General features: G+C 34.3%; 1 long non-coding RNA gene across 1 annotated transcript; it reads right to left on the bottom strand.

Moving 5' to 3' along the window:
* Nucleotides 1–5,809: 5,809 nt before the first annotated feature.
* On the bottom strand, nucleotides 5,810–24,697 carry LOC128234547 (uncharacterized). Its single transcript, XR_008260969.1, has 3 exons — nucleotides 24,597–24,697; nucleotides 9,472–9,578; nucleotides 5,810–8,577 (listed from the first exon to the last, which is right to left on the bottom strand). It is a non-coding gene; the product is annotated as an uncharacterized LOC128234547 (long non-coding RNA).
* Between the last annotated feature and the right edge of the window lie 1,496 nt (nucleotides 24,698–26,193).

Below are 26,193 nucleotides of genomic sequence, written 5' to 3'. Positions count from 1 at the left end.
GCTCAACAGGAGTAGGCAGTTGATACCATTGATCTGATAGCACCTGCTATATCAGTGGTTTTACAAGAAAAATTTGTGCAAAACACAAGAGACGGAATCGGTTCAAGAACAGAGATAAAATAAATGAAGTGTGTCAATATAAATGAAAACTTTCCTTGACTGCAAGGACTAAAGAAATGCACACAAGTGACATAAATTTAAATGTTTGGTACAAAAAGTAGACATTTAGAACTTAAAATTATGACACAGGATGTGAAACAACACTTTATAGCCGATAACAGTCGAACAAGAGATTTTTCAAAAAGAAGCAAGATGTGGTTTTTTAACCCTTGGCAACTGAACCTTTAAAGAGATTATTGCATACCAAGGACAATTTATTGTTATTGAATTATATCATGTTTAATGTTATTATTAAATTGTAAAAAATACCGTTGTTATTAATATGATTGTCTATGATCTTTTTATTCCAATGACTGTGTAAACTCCCATGGTTAATATTAAAAAGACATAAAATCGAGTTAACGTTTGTGGGCAATAACTAGCCACCCGGTTAACTTAGTTTGTTGGAGCACCGTGCTTTTTCTGGCAGCCCTTGGTTCGAGCTTTTTCCTATCATGTTACTTTAGTATTGTTATAGTCAATAAGCCCAGGTGTCGTTAGCGCAGTACTGTAGGCCGAATATTTTCTTGGCCCAAATTCAAACAGCCTGGAGATTTAAATGAAACTTGGTACACATGCAAATTTCCAGAAACAACAGGCCCATGTCCAGCAAGATCATACATAATATTTCAAGACTTGAATGATTCAATACATCTGCTCCTATTTATTTTAATTTTCATAACTAAAATTGTTCATCATTGTAAATACAGTGCTCAAGTTTAAAGCTGCATTCTCAGACTGACCATTTTGACAAAAAAATGTCTGAAAACCAGTGATATAAGATTGCTGATGGAAGATCAGAAAACATTTTTACAGAATTATCTTGACCGTTTTGACAAAAAAATGTCTGAAAACCAGTGATAAAAGGTTGCTGATAGAAGATCAGATAACATTTGTACGTATTTTTGTTTGAAAATGGATATATTTATGGTTAAAAAGCGTTTCTAACGCTTTAAGAAAATGGAGTCTTTTGACAGTGTTTCAAACAACTGAGATCTGTTATTTTGTGAATCATCTTATATGACTGACTGAATTGAAGGCAATGATATCAAAATCAGTTAATCTGTAAGATTGCAGTTTTAAAGGTGCATGTCCATAAAGGTCAATTGGCAGGAGATCTCATCAAATTTAATGAAGAATCATACATTCAATGATGCAATTCAACTTATTCATTTTGATGAGAATCAGCATTTAAAGAAGTTACCATGAGCTCTGATTTTTTGCTGTGCTTTTTTATGACAAATTTATCATTTCTGTAGAAAATGTCTGACACTAACATACAAATTGTAGCAAAAGAAACAAAAAATGGTTGTACAGAATTAATGTTTATTTAAATATCTATAAAAATAGTTGTTCATATAATAAAACATTATGATGCACATTGTAAATGTAAAACATAACTAAAGTACAAGGACATAAAAAAATATTTAATTTTATATATTTATATGATTTTTGAATAATAATATTTCTTATGATAACAATAATAATAATAAGTGTTGAATACTAAGCACTTAACATATTATACAATGTATGAATATCAATAATAACAGTCAAAAAACAACAGTTCAACCAACAAAAGAGATCCAACAAGTACTAGCAATGGGAATCAAACCAATATGACCCAACAGTGATTCAAATAACACTAGTTGTCTATCACACATTCTGTCCAACAAGCAGTCCAAACAACACTGGTGGTCCAACCAACACTTCGGTCTTCCAGTCCAACCATTTATAATTGTTCAACCAACACGTATGGTCCATCCAATATAGCGGCCCAGTAAGCAATAGATGCCAAACCAACAATAGCATGCCAGGTACTAGCTGTCCATCACGTACGTTGCTACCAATCTAGCAGCCTAACCAATTGTAGTGATGTTCTTCATTGAAAGTAATGATCTCAGAAGGTAACATCAGCATATTTGAATCATATCTGTAAAGAAAGGAATGGAACATAAAAAGCATATTTTTATAAAAAAGTAAGTTACTCTCAGACTTTTTTATGAATGGGTTTTAAGACAATCTGGAACCCGATTTAATTCCAGGCCTGGGGGTATGCGACTAGTCCGGTGGCCATCACAGGGTTCTCAATAAGTTTCGGTTGAACCGTCTCAAATAGTAAAGTAACCGACCAGCTTCTACTTATTCTACTGAAAATTCATTTAGTTTTCCAAATTTGAACCGGCCCTATTGCCATTTGAAATGTCCATTTTGGCCGGCAGCCGGTTCTTATTGAGAACACTGCATCATAATATTTGAAAATAACAAATCATTTAGAAGACTACAAAGGTGACAGCATGACATCACCATTTATTTATGTTCATTCATAAGACCTATAGTTATACCTGGTAATGTACATACAGATTCCTCATTAGATTATGACTGTCAGATAGTAAAACAGACTAATGTATTATTTGTATTAATTTTCAAAACAAATGTTTTAGAATAGATGAGAATTTGTTGTTTATAATACTCCAATAAGAATAGTAACTGCAGTCTTTTCTGAACCATCTACCCCACCCACCAGAACTAACTGTAAACCAAGTAAACAGTCAAGCGATTTATAGCTCATGACATTCAAATAATATCACAATAATGTAATATAAACTCATTAAAATGACAAATCTAATAAAAATAAATAAATTATAACAAACCTGGAATGATAATTTGTCCGTATTTATCGCTGTTATTGTACTTCGTCATAACCCGGAAATAAACCGGAAGTCACCATGCCGCAAAGGATTATGGTCTATTGGAAAGTCGAGAATGGCCAGTGGATCATAAAACTATACGAAATACAACTAAACACACACATTCTAAAACGTATTAAAACAGCATCCGGTATAAGTTTGCAAATCCGGTTTACTTGCAAACTTAGTTTTTTTATTATCTTAGGTATCAACTTCAAAAGCGACACATAGAAAGTTTGCCCATTAAATAAGAATGATTTTAAGTAAAATTTAAAAAAAGGTTTTAAGAAATATGAAAAATTTAAATCCAAAATTGATTTCTCCCGTTGGCCACCAATTGGATTTTAGGTCCCCGCGGGGTTTTGGCAAACTCCAATTGGAGAATTTTCCGTATGAGCCGAAACGGGGGAAAAAATCAGCAATTTGAAAAAAATCAAATATATTACAATTTGGAACAGAAAATTACATTTCTATTGATGTTTTGAGTACTAGAGTTATTAATTTTATTAAAATCTAAAAAAAAATAAGAAAAAATATGATTTTGTAAAAATGGTTCTCCAATTGGAGAAATTTCCAATTGGAGAATTCCACAGTCAATTTCTATTGATAAAATTCACCAATTGGAGAATACAGAAGTTGGAGAACACAGAAGTTGGAGAAAACACCAGTTGGAGATTTCCACAGTATTACAGCTGCTGGGTTAAAAAAAAGTTGGGATATATACATGTCATCATATAATTGCTAATTAATTTAATATTGATAGAATATTCAAGAAAACAACAATGCAAGATGTTAGTTGTTACCTGATTTCGCGTATACCGTCGGCATTTTCAACTTGTGTGCAATCTAAAGCAGTTTTATTATATACAACTGCGTCAGATGTGTAGTTTTATTATTCCTTTTCAGAAAACTGTTTTATCAAAATGCATATTTCACTAATAAATCTAAAAAATCAAACTGTTTGCTTAATTTTGCATTTTCCAAAGATACTTGGTGGTACTTGGTTATAATACATTCGGAACTCCTCGGCCATTTTTTCAAAAACAACCTCGGATGTATATGGACGGTTTACATACTTAAAAAGTGGTACGTTTAAGTCCGCTGCAAATAGATCGCGTAGTAATCTTATTTAGTAATTAAAATTTATGACTTGACCCTTGGGAATCGTAATTATGTTTGCAATAATACACTTCTCTGGCAATCAATTTAAACTGAGAGCAATGAATACAACTCTTAAACACTACATTTAATTAATGCTTTTATTAAAAAAAATACGGACTACTTCAACAGATGTACCGGCATACATCCGAGGTTGTTTTGAAAAATGGCCGAGGAGCTCCGAATGGGTTATAATATTGAATTTTTAATCGACTTTAAGGTTAGAGAACACTGAATGTATTGGGAGCAAGACAAATCGGCCCCTTACCAAATCGGCCTACTACCAAATCGGCCCCTAAGACGTTTCGGCCCTGCCATTTCGTCCCCTTAATTAAAATGACTCGAGAAGTTTCGGCCCCTTCGTGATTTTCAACAGAGACATTTCGGCCCCTTTATTTTATTTTATTTTTTATCTTGAGTATAAAGAAAAACATTGTAGATCGTCTTATAAATGTAAATGAGATCTGTAAATAAGTTGTGATAGTACCCCTGGTGGGATCGAACCCACATAGTCGTGGGTAAGAAGCAGAAACCTACACCACTAAACCACTTTCATCCTTAAAGTACCGAGAGGCAGGCATCACGCGGCAAAGGGATCGAGCTAAATGGACCATGGAATGAACCCACGACTACGACTTCAATAGGCTACGCCTTAACCAATAGGCTACGGAGACGATATTAATGCATGTACTCAATTGCAGATTCGGGGGGGGGGTCGGTCCCTCCACCCCTTTGAATCGTCCGTTTATACATTCTCAGTCAATTTCTGTTCCGAAGGAGGGGCGGATGTGAAAAGATTGAGCCAATGAGTTTCTGTAATAAGAATTGTTGTTTCATAATGTTATAGTTCCTTTAAACAGTTTAAACGTTTTAGGACATCGAAATAAACAGGCGCATGTTCAGTTTAACCATACTCCGTATACAACGTTCTCGTACTCCAGTGCGATGATGCTATGCATTATATTTATCATCCGACCTCTGATGAACAGGAATGACAACGTTTAAAAGCTATTATTTATACAATTATGATCATCTGACTGACTGAGTATCTGCCAAAACTTTTCTGTTCAAAGAGACTCTCTCATGTTTTGACACCAGACATATTTTTTTCTCGTAATGCATCTGAACACTTATATTTATTTTACTCCTAGGTATTGAATTTGCAGAAATGAGAGTAACCAGGTTGAGGAGTATGGTTGATTCTCTTCGTGACTGAAATCAACTTTTTTAAACACTTGGTGTATTTCAAATCTAGTCCATATAAACATCCCCTTTAGATTCTTTGACGATTGCATTTTCCATGGGAGATCACTGCGGATAAACATACAAGTGTTGTTTAGCCACACTGTGGTTTCAATAATGTCAGGGGCGTAGCTACCCCTCTATTCATGTGGATTCATAAATGTGCTGGGGGGTTCGGAGGCATGCCCCCCTCAGAAAATTTTGAAAACCATGGTGCAATCTAGTGCATTCTGGGCGTTTCGATGTGCATTATTTTGTACTGGAAAATAACCAGTTTTTGGATCATGTAGTCAAGTTCGCATACTGCTACTTCGGTGGTTTTTTTTCAGAACCATGTTTTTTCAGTCGCGTATTCACGTATAGGCGGCTACACGCCTGTATGTTGTGCATGAATGTATAATTCGGTTTATATCATCCTTAATGTAACACCTCCTTGCTGCTACACCAATAGAAACTTCATTGGATATTAGCAGTAAAAGTTCAACTAGCACTGACGTTCCCAATTTTCGTCTGGGTCATTTAAATAATAGAAAACAAATTACATGATAAACAAATTTGTTTTGACTTCTTTAATGAATTATATAAACACAATGTACAAACATATCATGACACTTTTAAACAAAAAGTATGGCTGTCAATTAAACAGTATGCTAGCATTAAAGATTGAGGCAAACCATTGGAATTATTTTACAGGGGTCTTAAAAAGGTGTATTTAAAGCTGCAATCTCACTAATTGATCGTTTTGACTACCGGCACTCTTTTATTGTTGGTCTATAAATAGACCATTTTTTGCATAGACCCAATTTTAAGTGATATAAGACTGCTGAAATAAGATCAGATTGTCTTTTGTCATATTTATGGCTAAAATGATGTTTTATGGGTATAGTAGCATTACGAACAATTTAATGTAAATGAACTTTTCGGCAGTCTTACCAAACATTTTTGATTGGTTCTATTGTGAATTATCTAATATGACTGAATTAAAGGAATGATAACCAAATCAGCTTTTGAGACAAATTTTTTAAAGTGTCTAAAATGACAATCTGTGAAAGTGCAGCTTTAAGTTTTGATCTAAAGCTTCATTTACACATTGTTATATTGTCAATAACTGTTTAAAAGGTCTCATGTACTAAATAAGATAATAATTTTCATACAATATCTAAAATTGATTAAAATAATAAAGTACCATTAACATAATTCTTAATAGTGCTGTTTCTCAACTGACAATACCATTCAAAGCCATCATTTCAACTATGAAGTTATTTTTAACTTTCAACTTTTTTTATAGCATATATGCAACAAAATATATCAAAAATACCAGCCATGAACAATATGATTGTTCAACTTGCATTGTCCTTGACCTTTTAAAATGACCATTTTCTTGTTCTGTCTATTTGTAAGTTGTGCCCTGAGGAATGAAGTATGACTGTATGAAACTCAAAAAGCAATAAAAACACTAAAAAATCCCCAATTACCCCTGTAATTTCTAATACAGCAGTAAAATCAAGCAATTTTCAAGATTGATTGTGCTGCCAAATCAAAAACATGTTTGCCAAAACATTTAGAGCTGCATTCACACAGATATACCGTTTTAACAACTTTTGTTTTGTCTTGGAATGAGCAAATATTTGCGTAAATATCAGCAAACCAATGGTAAAAGATTGCTGACAAAACATCAAATCCCAGATTTCATATTTCCTTCGAAGATTAATGTTACTAACGGTTTAAGAAAAGTGCATAAAACATCAATGTTTTAACTTAAATAGAAAAGTCTGCGATTGATTTTTTTTGTCAGTAGTCTTATATTACTGGTTTTCATGCATTTTTCGCAAAGATTGGATGGTACCAATCCAAAACAAACAAGAGGCCCAAAAGGGCCTATGCTCTACTGGCTGGGTTTGTGTGGTCAACATCACTGTTTTCAAAAAGAACCAACCCCTTATGGGTATCTGAATACTCAAAACTGAAGACTGTATCATATTCGCAAGCATTTATTACAAAATAGCATTTTTTTATACTATCAAGGCCCATAATCTAATAATTTCAAGGCCAATAATCCAGGAAACATGGGCAGATCAGGTTTTTAAAAGGAACTGAGCTCTAATGGATATACTGGACAACTTTCATCAAGATACAATCAAAACTGAAGACTGTATCGTGTTACCGAGCAATTGTTTACTGACACACTATTTTTTTATTATTATCAAGGCCCATAATCTTGGCATGCATGGGCGGATCTGGCTGGTTTTCGAAAGGAACCGAGCTCTAATGGATATGTAGATACTGTACAGGTTTCATCAAGATACAATCAAAACTGAAGGCTGTATCATGTTAACAAGGATTGTTTACAGACGCACATACTACGTACACATTACCATCGCATAAGCTCTTCTGGCCTTTGGCCAGTAGAGCTAAAAATGAAAAAAGTTGTCAAAACATCCAAAGTGTGAGAGTGCATCTTTAACATTTGAAAGTAACTCTGTTTGCCTCATGCCCCTAAACAAGGTTTAATCATATTATATAAGCAGTGGGCTTCTCCCTGTATTTTTTATTGTATGATTGCAGTAATGGATACTGGTCTCATTACCTTCTGACAATTTTTCATCAATTTTAAGGAAACAGAAAACACATATTAAGCTCATATAACGCTGTACAAATTTAATCTATTTCATTACGTTGAGAAATAGTCCCTAAAAATATTAATTGTGGAAACATATATTATTTAAATACATACAGGAAATGGCGACATCATTTACCCTTTAGTATGAAAAATGCAGTTTCCTGATATTTGAATAGCGGTTCTTTATTTAAGCATCTCAATTCATTCAACATACACATATAGTATGTATCAAGTTTCAAAGGAAACCAAATCATTGTAACAATTGTTTTCAAAGCAAATATTTACACTCTTGACAAACTTCTTTTCCTAGTTTCAACTTTGAGACTTTTTGATGAGCCTGCACCTTCCCTCCTCTTATGCAGTGGCTTCAAGCAATAAAGCTAAAAGTTCAAGTTGCACAGCTGGTGAACAAGACTGCTGTGTTGATAGTTAGTTGACAAACTGCACACTTGATGCCATAAATCATGTCCATCAACCTCCAGAATGAAGAAATGACACAGCACAGAATTGATTTCAATTGGACCTCTCTGTACTTTCATCCCCTAAGGCCTTGTTGTAGTCAAAGACTATGTCTTAGTGTGCAGTGCGTGATCTTGAGAAGCCTAAATCTGCTCGTCTGAGGAAGTAAGTCTGGCAGAGTGTGAAACTCCTGTCTACTCATATGGCTAGACGAATGTGATCTATGTCTTCTTGTGTGTGCCCAACCATCACCTGAAGAGAATTTAGAGGAAGTTAGTGCTTGATTACAAGTTAATGTGACAAAACAAGGTCTTTTATTTATGCCACCAAGATCTAGTATTCCAAGTGTCATATCTTGTATGTTAACTCAAAGCAATTGAGCATAAACTGTTTGGTAATTTATTTTAAGTCACTGCTTCCACTTATACTATCAGTAATATTGAACATGAACCGACTGACCCAAATATTATTCTAAATATTCTTATGTACAGAAACCTTAATCCTATTAACCCAAAAGTAATCCAATTGTATGTCTTCACAAAACATTTTACAACAATATTTGTCAATTTAACACAAATGATTATTGTTTTTTTTTGTCAGACAAACACAGAGATGGCCCTATATATATTGCTCACCAGATTTGAGAAAGGATTCTAAATTAGTTATTGTTTGAACACTTACTGGACACTTTTGGTCTGACTTTATAATGCAGCTGGTGAAAATATTAAATGTCCCTTTATAATGGGCTTACAAAAACATAAAAAAATGTATTTGTTTAAAAATTACAAAGGGCCATAATTCTTACATAATAAGTTTGTATTGAGCAGAATAAAGGCTTTGCCTAAAATACAACCTCAGAACTATATTAACAAGTAAAACAAAAAAATCTACAACTTGAAATATGTTTGCTATATCTGGTTTTTAGAAAGAATGATCAGAAGAAAACATCACACATTCACAATCGTATTAAAAAATAATTCAGTTTTTTTTTTAATAAATTCTATTTCAAAAACACTGCAAAAGACAAGACACTTAAATTTCAATTTCTTGATTTAATACATTGATGATTATCAATTCTTATGAAGCGAGATGGGTCTTACACTCTAACCAGTGCAACTTGCATGTTCTTAGTTGCTCAATTATTACCTTTTTTAAATTTCTCTTCTTGATCTGAGCCACACCAAAATGATCGGAGATGCTTTTGTTGTCTTTTCCATCAGAATGTATAGCACCTCTGTGTTTCTGTTTATCTCCTGAAACAGTAATAGTTTATTAATAATAATAACAATAATAATAATTAGTGACTTTTCAGGGTTCGAATTTAGACTCGCATACTCGTAAAATGCGAGCGACATTTGGAAATTGCGAGTGACTTTTATTCAAGCTCGCAAAATTCTGCGAGTGGCTTTTTCTAGACCACAAAATGTTAACAGGAAAGTAGAATAAACATGAACTTAATTCCGCTATGAAGTCGAGTGTAAACAGCCTATAAGTGGCATGTTTACACTACCGGTATAAAGAAGACAGTACGGAGTCACGCTCTAGTAGGTTTTCAAAAATAGAACAAATACGGAAAAGGCCAAATTTTATCTCGAATCTTTCCGGGATGCTCCGAGGCGTGCATAATACAAAGTAAATACGAATGACGGTATCACCTAGCTCAGTCATTGGCTAAATTTAGCGCTTTTGCGCACTATATGTACACCCCATCATCCTGTCAAAATGAATAAACTTCGTTGATCGATATAGTTCATGGTCCAAAGTATCCACGCTACATTTACTGTTGCTTTTTTATTTTAAATTTATTATTTTATTGTTTTTAATACTTATAGACTGAATGAAATCTGTAGCGTGCTTGTCGAATGGGTATTAAATTACCCGATGGCGAGGGTAAATATACAAAGTGAACAATGTCAAATTATTGGACAGCTTTGTTATCAAAAAGCTGCCAGCATCAGACGAGTCTTTCCATACCCCCCAAATAGAATAAGCCATCATCAAGTTCTAGTAGTCGAGTCACTCAAGATTGATACTTTTTAATATTCATAAAATGTCTTAGGTGTTAATTTCTACTTTAATTAGACAATATTATAAGGGAATAAAGCAAATAATAAAATTGCAAGTTGATTTGTCATTTTGCAAGTTGCCTCAAAATGCACTCGCAAAATTTTGCGAGTGCTCCTCAAAGTTAAATTCGAACCCTGACTTTTATGGAATTATTTTCACCGCTTGTGCCTTTCACATTGGGGAACAAAATTGACTTTCGGAAAAATACAAATTCAGGCCAAGTCATCGATAATATATTGGTAAAATATACATATTTTATTTATAACAGTATGCAGTTGTTGTTTTTTTTCAAATCCTACATAATTATATTATCAATGATATTTCATAATACAACATAATTTATATAAAAATTGAAATAACACGGCATAGTTGTTGACAGAGCATGAACAAATAAATGTGTAAGACTACAACTTTATGGGGTGTAAATAACTAAGGGCTTTCACTTTAGGGACATTTGAACACTTTTGGTGAAGATCCACTACCACACCCACTAATCCCCCCTTCTGAAACCATATTTTTTATGGATCAACATATGGTAAAGGAATTTGACAGATGGTAACCTTAGGAACATTTCTGTGACATTATTTTGAAAACAGGCCAGCAGGATCTGAGGAGAAGATTTTTCCATTTAGACATATAGCGAAAAGTAGCTCCGCACCCTACAGCAAGTTTTTTTTATGAATCAATATCCGGTGAAGAAAATTCATACAGGGTATTGAAACATTTTTTTGCTTCATATGAAGATAACTTAACTAGCTCTTCATCATATTAAATAAAAACTAGAACTGTAAGCCAAAGGCTAACGAATACCCCCCAACCCTTCCCTGTGATATTCCAAAATGAAGGTGGACGGGTGAATTTGGCAGTCTGCCAACCCAATTTCTGTTTACCCCCCCCCCACCCCCCCCCCCCCCACACATGAGTACCAAGGAAATAATACAGGTGTAAAAAATCACATATACAAAGGTTCACATAATGGTCATGGATATCCATGGATATCTGAAAGTTTGTTGTTTCTCTCATTTTCACCATAAAGGGGTCATGACTCCTGGCAGGATATTCCAAAATGAAGGTGGACGGGTGAATTTGGCAGTCTGCCAACCCAATTTCTGTTTACCCACCCCCACCCCCCCCCACACATGAGTACCAAGGAAATAATACAGGTGTAAAAAATCACATATACAAAGGTTCACATTTATAATGGTCATGGATATCTGAAAGTTTGAGAAAACAAGAGATGTTAGTGAAACATTTATGCCCCCTTGGGAGCCAAATTGTTAGTAGGATTTGGACACTTAAATAAAATATGGACAATCAGAAAACCTTTTTTCAGCTTACAGTCACACTGACCTTGACCTTTGACCCACTGACCTCAAAATCAATAGGGTTCATCTGCTGGTCATGACCAATAAGCCTACCTAGTATGAGGTCCCTGGGTCAAAGCGTTCTCAAGTTATTGATCGGAAACCGTTTTTCATGTTAAGGTCACACTGACCTTGACCTTTGACCCACTGACCTCAAAATCAATAGGGTTCATCTGCTGGTCATGACCAATACACCTACCAAGTATGAGGTTCCTGGGTCAAAGCGTTCTCAAGTTATTGATCGGAAACCGTTTTTCATGTAAAGGTCACACTGACCTTGACCTTTGACCCACTGACCTCAAAATCAATAGGGTTCATCTGCTGGTGATAACCAATACACATACCAAGTATGAGGTCCCTCGGTCAAAGCGTTCTCAAGTTATTGATCGGAAACCATTTGGTATTCCGACCGACCGACAGACAGACAGACCGACCGACCGACCGACATGTGCAAAACAATATACCCCACTTTTTTCAAAAGGGGGCATAAATATATTGAAAAATGACAAGGCCAAAAAAAAAATATGTGTGTTTCAGGTTACATGATAAAAAAAATAGGGACGGTAGGCAGGCTTTTTTTTTTTTTTTTTAATTTTTTTTTTTTTTTTTATACCGTCACATATTTGGTATCTTTGACAACTACTATATGATGCCATTAAAGATGCCATTTTTCGATGTTTTGAATATTTTATAACATTATAATAATTTAATTGGTGCACTTTCAGGACCATACATGTACAATATTTAAATGAAGACCCATACAACCAATTACAGCAAACCAAAGGAAACAAGATGCTGCACATGTTTATGTTTGTCAGTTTCTGTTAGGACGTCTGTGGAAACACCAAATTAGTACTATTATCCTGTCATTTTTCTTGCTAAAAGATCAATATTAAAAACAAACAACTTGTATTTTTATTTCTTTATTACTATCAATAAACCAACACTGTGAAATCAGAAAGGCTTATTTTATCCATTAACCCTTGACTCCATGTATGCTACATTTAAAAAAAAATGCATTGTATTCTAATTTTGATCACTCTTGCAAATATTATCGAAAACTGAGCATTTGCTCCTGAGGAGCAAATGCTCCATTTCCCATATTATTAAATACAAAACATTCATAATAATTAATTGGAATTTTATGGGAAAAAATAAAATGCCAATTATGAATGTTTTGTATTGTGTTTTTAATGTTAAATATTATTATTAAAGGATTAAATGTAGAGTCAGTAAAATATACATTTAGCTTTCATGCAGCTTTGTCAAAGATATAATTAGCCCTAACTCCAGTTACTTGATAAGGCTGTGCACAGTATTTCACACTTCACAATTCCAACACAAGTATATGTTATTAATTCAAACAAAAAGGGTATGTGTTGCTTTCATACATTTAAAAAACAATGCAGCTTTCTGCAAAATAAATGGAAACTCAAAGAAATATACATTGTCAAACTAGGGCCATAACTTTCCTAATAGAAATTTGTCTACCTACTCTTTACTCCAGCCAACATATTAGAAGCCTTATCAAATGGGGTTTAATCCTATTTATTTGATTTCTGTTAATCTTTTTGACACTTTTTGAACTCTTAGAATGCTGCATTTATAGCAATATTACAAATTGCGACAAAACCGAAAGCAAGTCTATTTTTAGCGCGTACACGTCATTACGAAATTTGCATATCACTCGACTTTCCGACAACATTTGCATATTTAAAACTAACACGATAATTACGCAACAACAAGGCTGTTGAGCTAAATATTAAAATTGTTTGCTAATAAGAGACATAACAGTTAAAGGATGTCATTGTTTATCCGTGAAAGCAATAAAATTCTGCAATAATTAGCGAGGTGTTGACTGGGCCGTGACTGCTTGCCCTAATTATCGGATTAATTTTTGTTGTCGCACCAGCAGATGCGCTTGATTTATGACAGTGACAGAATCGATTATCATGCAGGCCGCATGGTCACCACTTACGTCATTTTAAGAAAATATTTTAGAAAAAAATCGTTGTCGCCATAAATTCGCCAAATTTGAAAAGTTGTCGCCACTTTTGCGATTTTGTCGCAAATGGCGACAATGGCGATCGCCAGCGGGAACCCTGAGTCAGTTAACTCCGCTTATAACCATATTGACATACCTCAAAATTATCATCGTTATATCGGAATTATTATCATTAAAAGCGAAACATTTAATTTTATATTTGAGTCACTAGCAGAGATAAAATACACACTCTGAATTTCAAACAGATTGCATACAGATGAGACGCTGAGTTAATCGGCAGACGCCATTATCTGTCGCCTGCTTACTCCTACTCAGTGCGCTCAGACGCTCTATCGATTTTTCCGGGATGAATAAAATACACGTTTAAAGCGTCTGACGACATTGAGGAATATTTGGGTAGGATAAAAAAATTACGGTCGGCGAGCGCGGAACAGACACGGCCGGGTAACCGGAAACACACAATTTTTTTTTTTACGCCCAAAGGAGTAGGCCACCAAAGCGAATATTACCCCACTCCCACCCACCTCAGGGGAGATAACAAACCTGTTTCTCTCATTTTCACCATAAAGGGGTCATGAGGAAAAATGACAAAGGAGTAGGCAACCAAAGCGAATATTACCCCACTCCCACCCACCTCAGGGGAGATAACAAACCTGTTTCTCTCATTTTCACCATAAAGGGGTCATGACTCCTGACAGGATATTCCAAAATGAAGGTGGACGGGTGAATTTGACAGTCTGCCAACCCAATTTCTGTTTACCCACCCCCACCACCTCCACCCCACACATGAGTACCAAGGAAATAATACAGGTGCACAAAATCACATATACAAAGGTTCACATCATGGTCATGGATAGTTGAAGGTTTGAGAAAAATATATTGAAAAATGACAAAGGAGTAGGCCACCAAAGCGAATATTGTAACAAATTTAAGGCCTGTATGCACCTAACTTCAGGACTTTTGATGGTCTTTTTAAGGACAAAATCAATTAAAGGTCTTTTTAAGGCCATGCAAACATTCTGATTAATACAGGTGCACCAAATCACATATTCAACAGTTCATATCATGGTCATTGACATCTGAAAGTTTGAAAAAGATTTATAGAAAAAATGAGAAAAAATGACCAAGGATTAGGCTAGACAAAGCTGTATAATTTTTGCCTATTTTAACTTATTCAGGGGCCATAATTGGAGACATGACCATGTGATTCCAACCACAATCACAGGGCAAATGTTCTCACCATGGCTAAAAGTTTGAAAAAGATTCATTCAAAAATGACGAAGGAGTAGGACGAACAAAACTAATTTTACCCAATTTAACTCATTAAGGGGCCACAACTCCACTCAGGATCATGTGACTCCCACCAAATTCATGGAGGCAAAGGTTTACATCATGGCCATTAATATTTGAAAGTTTGAAAAAGATTTGCTCAATAGCTTCAAAGAAGAATCCTGGACAAAGCTAATTTTGCCCAATTTAACTCATTAAGGGGCCACAACTCCACTCAGGATCATGCGACTCTGACCAAATCCACGGAGGCACAGGTTTACATCATGGTCATTAATATTTGAAAGTTTGAAAAAGATTTGTTCAATAACGACAAAGATGAATCCCGGACAAAAAAAAAGGACGGACAGACGGACAGACGGACAGCCAGACAGACGGACAGACGGACAACCCGATTCCAGTATACCCCCCCCAAACTTTGTTTTGGGGGGTATAATTAGCACAGTCTATGCCGCACACACAGAGCCCCGCATTTGATCTTTTACCAAAGTTTGATTGAGAGTTTAGTTTCTTGGCACACTATGACAAGTCTTTACAGGTCTATTAAAGCTGCACTCTCACAGATTGATCGTTTTGTAAAAGTTTATTTTTTTTTATCTTGGAATGAGCCAATTTATGCGAAAATGAATGGAAACCAGTGATATAAGAGTGCTGACAAAAAATCAGATCACCGATTTTAATTTTTAATTTAAACAAGAGGGCCAAATGGCCCTGAATCGCTCACCTGTCATATATTGCACATTGGTTTGATAAGAAATCTGGATGGTTCAAAGTAGTTAAGGTTTTTTAGATGTCTGGAATAAGCTAGGACTTGGAGTATATCAAGTAAGAGGATGATATGTTGAACAGTGATGATAACATTGAGTCTGGTGAATGAACAACAAGGTGTGGCCAATTTTGACCCCAGGGCCATAATATGAACAAACTTTGTAGAGGTCCACTAGACGATGAATCATGCCAAATATCTAAGCTCTAAGCCACGTAAGTTCAGAGGAGATGATTTTTGAAGTTTTAACTATAAACATATAGAGAAAACCCATGACCCCCCAAGGGGGCGGGGCCAATTTTGACCCCAATGCCATAATTTGAACAATCTTTGTAGAGGTCCACTAGACGATGAAGCATGCCAAATATCTAAGCTCTAGTCCAAGTAAGTTCAAAGGAGAAGATTTTTGAAGTTTTCACTATAAACATAGAGAGAAAACCCATGACCCCCGGGGCGGGGCCAATTTTGACCCCAAGGCCATAATTTGAACAATCTTTGTAGAGGTCCACTAGATGATGAATCATGCCAAATATCTAAGCTCTAAGCAACGTAAGTTCAGAGGTGATTTATATAAAAAAAAACATGACCCCCGGGGCGGGGCCAATTTTGACCCCAGGGCCATAATTTGAACAATCTTTGTAGAGGTCCACTAGACAATGAATCATGCCAAATATCTAAGCTCTAGTCCAAGTAAGTTAAGAGGAGAAGATTTTTGAAGTTTTAACTATAAACATATCAAGTATACCCATGACCCCCCGGGGCGGGGCCAATTTTGACCCCAAGGCCATAATTTGAACAATCTTTGTAGAGGTCCACTAGACGATGAATCATGCCATATATCTAAGCTCTAGTCCAAGTAAGTTCAAAGGAGAAGATTTTTGAAGTTTTCACTATAAACATATAGAGAAAACCCATGACCCCCGGGGCGGGGCCAATTTTGACCCCAAGGCCATAATTTGAACAATCTTTGTAGAGGTCCACTAGACGATGAATCATGCCAAATATCTAAGCTCTAGTCCAAGTAAGTTCAAAGGAGAAGATTTTTGAAGTTTTCACTATAAACGTATAGAGAAAACCCATGACCCCCCAGGGCGGGGCCAATTTTGACCCCAAGGCCATAATTTGAACAATCTTTTGGTGATCCTACCTACCATATATCAACGGCCTAAGCCTTGTGGTTTTGGAGAAGAAGATTTTTAAAGTTTTTCCTTTTGGTTGCCATGGCAACCAGAGTTCTGCATGGAATTGAATTCTTTGAACAACTTTGATAGAAGACAACCCAAGGAACATCAGTTTTATTAATATTGGCCCAGCGGTTAAGGAGGAGATGTCTTTTAAGTAAATTGTTGACGGACGACGCACGCCGGACGCCGGACAAAAGGCGATCACAAAAGCTCACCTTGTCACAAAGTGACAGGTGAGCTAAAAATGGATACTTGTGCATTTTTCTTAAACTGTTAGTAATGCTTTATGCCATTAAAATTATTTTATTTAGATCTTATGTCAGCAGTCTTATATCACTTCTTTGCAGATATTTTGGCAAAAATTGGCTCATTCAAAGACAAAAAATAAAAGATTTGTCAAAATGGTAAATCTGTGAGAGTGCAGCTTTAAAGTGTTTGAGAAAAGTAATCACCTTATCAACACCGGTAAGAAAACAAATACAGGGCTCTTTGCAGCTGTATAGTCTGTCCTTTAGTTATTTCAAAATGGTGAAGAAAAATAAAAGTTGTCTTCTGTTTTAACTTTTAAGTCATTCAAAGGAATATTGCCTACTGTTGCAGCATTTGTGACTGCACATATCATGTAGTATACACACACTGATATATAACAAAACCAAGTTCATTTGTCTCAGTATTTGCCAATTTTGGGCTTTCACTTCATGAACATGTTTTGAGTTTTAGTGATCTGAATAGGCTAATGTTTTTTATGACAATGATGCCGGTGATCTAAAACATATTTTTTCATCAAAAGATCCAGGACTGAACAAATATTTTTTGTGTGAAAAAACAACAGTTCAATTCATTTTTTTATGTAATTTAGTTAAAAACAAAATTTATTTAAGTTAAACTATATATATCTCTATATAATTCTATTATTAAAATATTAATTCCACAAAATATATTCCAACAGCAAATTTTAATGATATGCTTTTTTCAACCATTCCAATTTATTTTGTCAATAAGATCATTTAAACTATTAGCGGGCAATAACCACCCTTTTGTTGACTATATTTAATAAATATCAGTAGGAAAATGACCAACTAAGATCTTAATTATACACAGTAAAGACAGTTACCATGACAATACTTGGTGCTTTTAGATGAAGGCAAAGATAACAGTCAGAGAGTTGCTACTGAAAAATTTCTTATCAAAATTTGATCAGGGTCAGTAGCCTTCAATGATATACATAAATCACGGACCTATAAACCATAGTTTATAGGTCCATGATTTATGTATATTGAATTAAAAATAAATAAAAATGTACATTAATTTTACTATATTCTTCTTTATATCTTAAATTCTGAACAATACAATTTTATTGTTTTATGTCACTTAATGCATGACTTGTATTCTTTTTTAGTTGCTAAACTTTTAATACTAACATGCCACACATATATATTAATTATGTTTTATGCAGTTTTCTTAAATCGTTAATAAGGCTTAAGCCATTAATTATTAATTTCCGAACGAAATATGCTAATCTTTGATGTTAGCTTTTGTCAGCAATCTTCAATCATTGGTTTGCAGATATTTAACAAAAATTTGCTTTTTCCAAGACAAAAATAAAAAAAGTTGTAATATTGGTAAATCTGTGAGAGTGCAGCTTTAATTTATTATAATTTGGTGATTAATTCACGTTTACATATCATATATGTATTTCAAGAAATGGAACTTGATTGGATATTTTAAATATCAAAATATATATTTGATAATCCTATGTGAGTGTCAACAATTATTAAAGTGTGTCAACGTTAATATACCATCCTCCACAGCTCCAACCCTGAAGAACACTCGCACAATATTGTCCCCCACCGCCACTAAGGAAAGTCCCAATAAAATTTAAAACATATTGACCTTAAAACTACTTGTGAATAATAATTTATAATTAATATACTGTCATTTAAACCTTAAAGTTGTTGAAATTATAATAGCTGCATTTTCCACATACTAACAAGTCATTTAAATAGCATAATTCTAGGCACCACCATACTTGTAAGTTTTCTTTTTCTAAGTCTAAATTTAAGTTACTATGAAATGGCCTTATTTATTGCTTTTCCTATGTATTGAATGACTTCGTTCTTTGAAAAAGGCCTTTTCATTGTTTTTATGATCCTTGTGGGAAACAGTGACACCATTCTGTGTATATCATAAACTTGTCAGACACTTTTAAATGTCCCCACAGTAGGACTGCAGGAAAAACCTTGACACTACCTAGTACAGAAAAGATGCTACACTAAATATTAAAAGTTGTAAGTTTCTGGTTCTCAAGCTCTTCAAATTTGTCTACATTATTACATATAGCTCGATACTTTTAGAATCATTCAATTTTTAAATTATTATCAAAGTGAAGAGTTTGATAAAGATTGAATTTAATACTTTCAATCAATAGCCTTTTTGATACTATAAAATCTATTACTTTAATTATTTTTCCTCCAGAAACCATTATCTTATATTATAACAAATTGTTCAATAAGGGTATGATTAAGTAAAATCTCCTATAATAAAGAGTACCATATATATTCATAAAAGAAACACAACTTTCACTGCACTACAATTAAAAAGACTACAATTAAAAAGACAAAGCATTTGCAAAGCAAAGCAGAACATTAGGTCTCTGACTAACTGATACATTCACTTAGATTCTAGGACATTTGCCCCCCCGGATGTTTGCCCCCCCGGATGTTTGCCCCCCTTTTGGACCATCGCGGACATTTGCCCCCCCGCCGTTTTCGAGGGGGCGGACATTTGCCCCCCCCCCCCCCCCGGTTTTATAAGTTTATACCAAGATATTAAAAATATATTAATATATAAAAAAAATGAACATTTTTTTCTTTAACTATTTGTTCAATTTACGTGCAAACTGCCAACCGATTTACACCAGTTTGTATGTTTGTCACTAATTACATATAAATACAGATTACACCGTTCAGGTCACACATGTGACGATGTAGGCGTAGGCAAAAGTACGTCACATTTTTCTCGTTAATTATCTCTTCTTTGATATCATGCAAACAGAGGTAAATAGCGCGATCGAGATTGCTTTAATTGTTTCTCATTAATTAACACTTCTTTGATATCATGCACACATAGGTAATTAGCGCGATCGGGATTGCTTTAATTGTAGTGTTGGATCGCACTTTAATACAAACACATGTTTGGTGTTGATAGTTTGTAAGATTATTAAAGTTATCGCAAATGTCCGCCCCATCGAAAATGGAGGGGGGGCAAATGTCCGCCCCCTCGAACATTGAGGGGGGGCAAATGTCCGCCCCCTCGAAAACGGCGGGGGGGGGGGCAAATGTCCGCCATGGTCCAAAAGGGGGGCAAACATCCGGGGGGGCAAATGTCCGGGGGGGCAAATGTCCGTTTACCATTCACTTAATCATATGACTGAAAAATCTAGTAATATTTCCATTTGTTTCCAATTGATTGCACCACCAGTGATTTACACAATCAGTGATTTATGGCCTTTTAACTTGTAATGGTCTAGTGGCAAGTGCATATATGACTTATGTTAAATCATGCTTTAAGAGCTAATTAGAATTTTAAAGTCTAAGCTATGTGACAGAAAATTAATACCAAAATCTTTTTTTGAATTGTAGTAACTGATTCTTTTGCATTTGATGAGGTCAGACATTTTAAGATATATAATATTCAGTGGATATGTGTTGATCAAGCACTTAATAACATGCCACAAAGCAGAATATTTATTAGGTCATTTTTTTTTTACTTCAGACCCTGGGGCAAGTTTGGAGAGTTGCACAGAATGCTTAAAGAACTAAATCAGTTCCTGTTTGCAGTGTGTGTATACCACGTGATAAATTGCGTCATAAATGCTACGTCAGAAGGCAATATTTTGATTTGAAAAAAGACTTTAAACAAAGATTACTTTACTATTTCTTCACCATTTTAAATGAAACAAAGCGCAGTCTACGCCACCTACGGAGCCTTGCTTTCGGCCATTTACCAGAGTTTGATTGCGAGTTTAATTTCTTTAAATACTTCGACAAACCTTTTCACAATACGGCCGTCTGACGGAGCACTGTCAAAACATGATTTTGAAAACGGGTTTGTCAAAGTGTTTGATGAAACTAATGACTTTATCAAATGTCGTTAATAAAACAAATGCGGGGCTCTTTAAGCGGCATAGACTGCCCTTGTTTCATTTAAAATGGTGGTGTAAAAGAAAAGGTATCTTTAATTTAAGTGTTCATTTTAAGCAAAATGTTGCCTTCCGACGTAGCATATATGACGTAATTTATCACGTGGTATACACACACTGGTTTGACTATTGGTAATCGGTTCCACTCACGTTGCTGTTTATTAATAGAAGAAATGTTTTTTGGCAATACCTGGTACCATACTTGTAATTTTATTCTTGTACAAAAACTCATCATCCTTTACTCTACTTATGTTAGGTAAAGGATTGAAAATATCTAGATAGTGTATTTTATGGAATTATTTTTACCACCTGTACAATACAATTTGGGAAAAAAAGTTGACATTGGGAAACATACAAAATCAGGCTTTAATATCTAATTTAGATTTTAATGGCAAAATATATCATCGAAATTAGAGTTCGGGATGAACAAGCCTGAATTATTACTCTATTGCTTGGCAAATTTTTTTTAAACAAGCCCTGCTATATTAAATTCAAAATTAGAACAAGCCCGGATGACATAATTTTCACCAGTGCAGGGTTGTGGGCTTGTGATAATTCGATATACTACATGTTTTAAAGATTTTTATGCATATATTATTTTGTTAATTTATAGAAAGTGTTGTCAAGATTTTTTATTCATTAATGTTATGAAATCTCCACTTATCAAATTTGGAAAACATAAAATGTGGTGAAAAATGGACAAGTTTTCACTAGGGAAGAAGGCAGTAAGGCAGTAAATTTCACCAAAAAACCCCACACTATTAATGTTGTTGTTGCTTTAGCCATATTGTTAATGATTACAACTGAACAAAATTGACAAGATGAAAGAAAAAAACTGATTCCAGGAACATACCAGTTATTTTTTCATTATAATTGATCATCAGAACATCACTAATTAGTATAGTCTATCTATATCATTATTAAAAAAAAGAACATGGAAATTATATTGATATAGTATATGAAACATATTACTTGAAACTTAATGAAAACTCAAAACACTGAAGTATAAGCAATAGTGCTGTGCCGATGATCAATTATAATCGACAATTGATCGGAAAGGCCTTCATCGGCGACAATCGATAGTGAAATTTAAACAATCGATTATAGAAACAAGAGACGTAACCACTACCGACTACCAGTTAAAAGATTGTCTTGAAAATATATTTTGTTTCTGGTCAATACATGTTAATGTTGAAATGTTCATGTGGTACTATGTTGTGTTATCTAGTCATATTATCATGTCAGTAGCTCACTACAGTACCTTACCAATTACCTTACAGTACCAATTTAACTGCAAAAGGATTGGTTCTCAACATCACACTTTTGTGGTTTTGAAATGTTATTGTTTACTTCTTATATCATCAAAGAATTTAGTTTTCTCAGTTTTCTGAAAGAAAATGTTCTTGTAAAACATACAGAATATTCAACTGCTTGTTTTACTTGTTACTGACTGATTATCAAAACGAAATTGATATTTTTCTTTGTGTTTACTTTACACATGTATTCAATACCGTACACAAAATTTAGAGCCTGCGGTTTCATGATCTGAAATAGTAACTTGTAAACACTAAAGTATAGTTGCGTTCTGAATAAATAATGTAATTTATACAAATAAATGTACAAATAATATTGTAAGGGAACATTTTTTCTTAAACTGGTTCATGTAGTTTATCTATATGCCTTATATATGATGACCAAAGATAGTTAAATAATGATTAAAGCGATTAATAATCCATCATTGATTGTTTTCATAAACCGATTATCTATAGTAATATTTCAGTCCGATTCCCAACACTAATAAGGCCTAAAAAAAAAATTTGTTTGGTTAGGGTTACATCCTTAAAAAAAATAGGTAGGGTAGGTAGGCTTTTTATTTATTTTTTTATTTTTTTTTTATTAGGTTTTATATAAGAAAATAATTTTCATCATTGGAGAATGGTGTTAAAGCTATCTTCTGTATAAGCATTTAAGGTTTAAACTTAATATTAAAAAGCAATTTAAAAAAAAACGAGATTTTTTTTTTTTTAATTTTTTTTTTCAAATTGACTATAAAAACGGTAGGGTCGGCGCCTATTCCGTAGGTAGGGTCGGGTAACCCGAACCAAATGTATTTTTTTTTTAGGCCAGCAATAAAAACAGTCAATTGTATATATAATATATATCAACATCTACAGATACTTAGCCATAAGTTTTCAATTTTGGATAAAATTAACAAAATTAGAATTGCATACCTTCCTGTGCACATCTGTTTAATAAAATGAATAAATTTCCTTTATCATTAAGTAAAATAGTTTTTAAAATAACAATTGAAGGATTAAAATTTTGAGCTACTAATTGCATTACCATAGATCTACTCAAATGTTGACACTTTAAAGAATAACCAATAATAATTTCCAAATCTTCAAATGTAAAAGATCTACAGCATTCTTCCAAAATGGAAATATTTCATATTTGACTGAGTTCTTATTGAAAAATTGCCCTGAGGTAAAATGGTATTATTAAAACATGTGCTAACAATATTCCCAAATAATTTGGTACAGTATGACAAACAAATAAGCTCATGATTGTGACGAATCACTGTTTCTATGTCTGTATAAGCTCACGATTGTGACGAATCACTGTTTCTATGTCTGCAATCATTTTTTTGGAAAAAAAAGGTAAAAAAGTGTTATTGTTTATCCTTCAAACTAAATTCAATTGACGCCAAGTCTATTGCTAATTATTGCACCAGTCAGTTGTAACCATGGCCTCCCCAGGTCCGGGAAATAGTGGGGATTTTCGGTCCAGCCAACCCCGGCTTTATAAAGCTACAATAATTAGCGATCAGGGATATTTTTTTATTATTTTGACATTTGTTATTAAAGTAAACCTGGGAGGAAAAGTGCGCCCGGTGTGGGCCTTGAACTCACGACCGCCGGAACACTAGCACGGCGCTCTAACCAACTGGGCTACCCGGGCGGCTGGTTCTAACCGACACTAACTACATTATGTATCCCTGTCTCGAGCCTGCCATAGTCTAAAAATCTTCAAAAGACTCGTTGAAGGCCATTAAGGTCACAGTGACTTGAAGGGAATGTGCTGAATTTTGACCTCTAAAAAAAATTAGTGAAATTTTACCTAAAATAACCCAAAATATATATTTTTTTCTTCAGATTCATCAAAGGGGTCACTCATACCAACTATCTAGCATAAATAACTATGAATTACGGCACTTTTACAAAGTCAGAAAATCTCGATTTGTCTAAATAGACTAAAGTGAAACAACTCCAATTTCATCGAAATGTGACAGCTAAGAACAACATGCCTACAAAGGCACCCAAACGAAAAGTTGCAACAAAAACATGCAGCCAACATGCAGATAAAACTTCAATCTTTCAATTGCAACCAATATTCTCACCTGAACATGCATCTAGTTGGAGAAATTTGATAAAGTTTCTGAAAATATCGCAAAAATATCTCAACACAGACGTGCGTTCTGTTTTGCAAATAAACCAGTCTAATTTTTTTTTTAAATATTGTATTTAATAATACAATCAACCTTACTAATATTTCATCAATTACCTTTCATTAATAAACGAACAAAACAGCCTTTACTCGCGAGATAATGGGTAAATTAAAAGAAGAAAAAATCACATGCAGGTTTGGTTACATTACACTATTACTTCTTCCCCGAATTCGGCTACCACGTCTGCTTCATGAATGAATCAGTTGAACCAAAAAACGTCCGCCCCGTCGTATTTAAACATACTTTAGCTGTCATTTCCTTTTAAAATGATATTTTCTTGAAGTTTTATCCACAAATGAAGTCGGGGGATACAGGTATTACGGCAACCCCGTTTGCCATATTCACCACCCCGATCAAAAGGTACACGCAATATATCAATTGCAATTTTTCTTCAATTTAAAACGTTCAACATTTTTCATTTTAACACCTGGGTTTTAATTCATAAGATATAACAATTTAAACGAGCTGTAGTCATATAAACTGATTTATTCATGAAGCAGACGTGGTAGCCGAATTCGGGGAAGAAGTAATAGTGTAATGTAACCAAACCTGCATGTGATTTTTTCTTCTTTTAATTTACCCATTATCTCGCGAGTAAAGGCTGTTTTGTTCGTTTATTAATGAAAGGTAATTGATGAAATATTAGTAAGGTTGATTGTATTATTAAATACAATATTTAAAAAAAAAATTAGACTGGTTTATTTGCAAAACAGAACGCACGTCTGTGTTGAGATATTTTTGCGATATTTTCAGAAACTTTATCAAATTTCTCCAACTAGATGCATGTTCAGGTGAGAATATTGGTTGCAATTGAAAGATTGAAGTTTTATCTGCATGTTGGCTGCATGTTTTTGTTGCAACTTTTCGTTTGGGTGCCTTTGTAGGCATGTTGTTCTTAGCTGTCACATTTCGATGAAATTGGAGTTGTTTCACTTTAGTCTATTTAGACAAATCGAGATTTTCTGACTTTGTAAAAGTGCCGTAATTCATAGTTATTTATGCTAGATAGTTGGTATGAGTGACCCCTTTGATGAATCTGAAGAAAAAAATATATATTTTGGGTTATTTTAGGTAAAATTTCACTAATTTTTTTTAGAGGTCAAAATTCAGCACATTCCCTTCAAGTCACTGTGATTAAGGTGGACTAACCCCCGCTTAAATTCCTTCCCTGCAGGGATGAACTGATGGTAAAATGTCCTCGCACCAAAGGGAACCTAGGTTACGCCCATTACCGGGGAAATTTTGCGGGGAAAAAGCAGACAAAGCTTTGCGGAGTAATGTCACTATGTGGGGGGGGGGGCGCATACCTGTGCGTGATCAAAAATAACAAACAATTCTTATCATTTAAACCATCATGAAAACAAACGGCATTTAGACTTACCATACAGTTGTCTTCAATAAGTCCATAGCCCAAAATTTTATGATTGTCCATTTCAATCCATTTTTTACACGAATGTTCGTCTGAGGTCACCGGAGTAGGTCCTACTTG

Source organism: Mya arenaria, chromosome 5, assembly GCF_026914265.1.
Source record: "Mya arenaria isolate MELC-2E11 chromosome 5, ASM2691426v1".
NCBI classification, from domain to species: domain Eukaryota; kingdom Metazoa; phylum Mollusca; class Bivalvia; order Myida; family Myidae; genus Mya; species Mya arenaria.
Note: the sequence above shows the minus strand (reverse complement) of the source record. Positions and strands in the feature narration are given on the sequence as shown.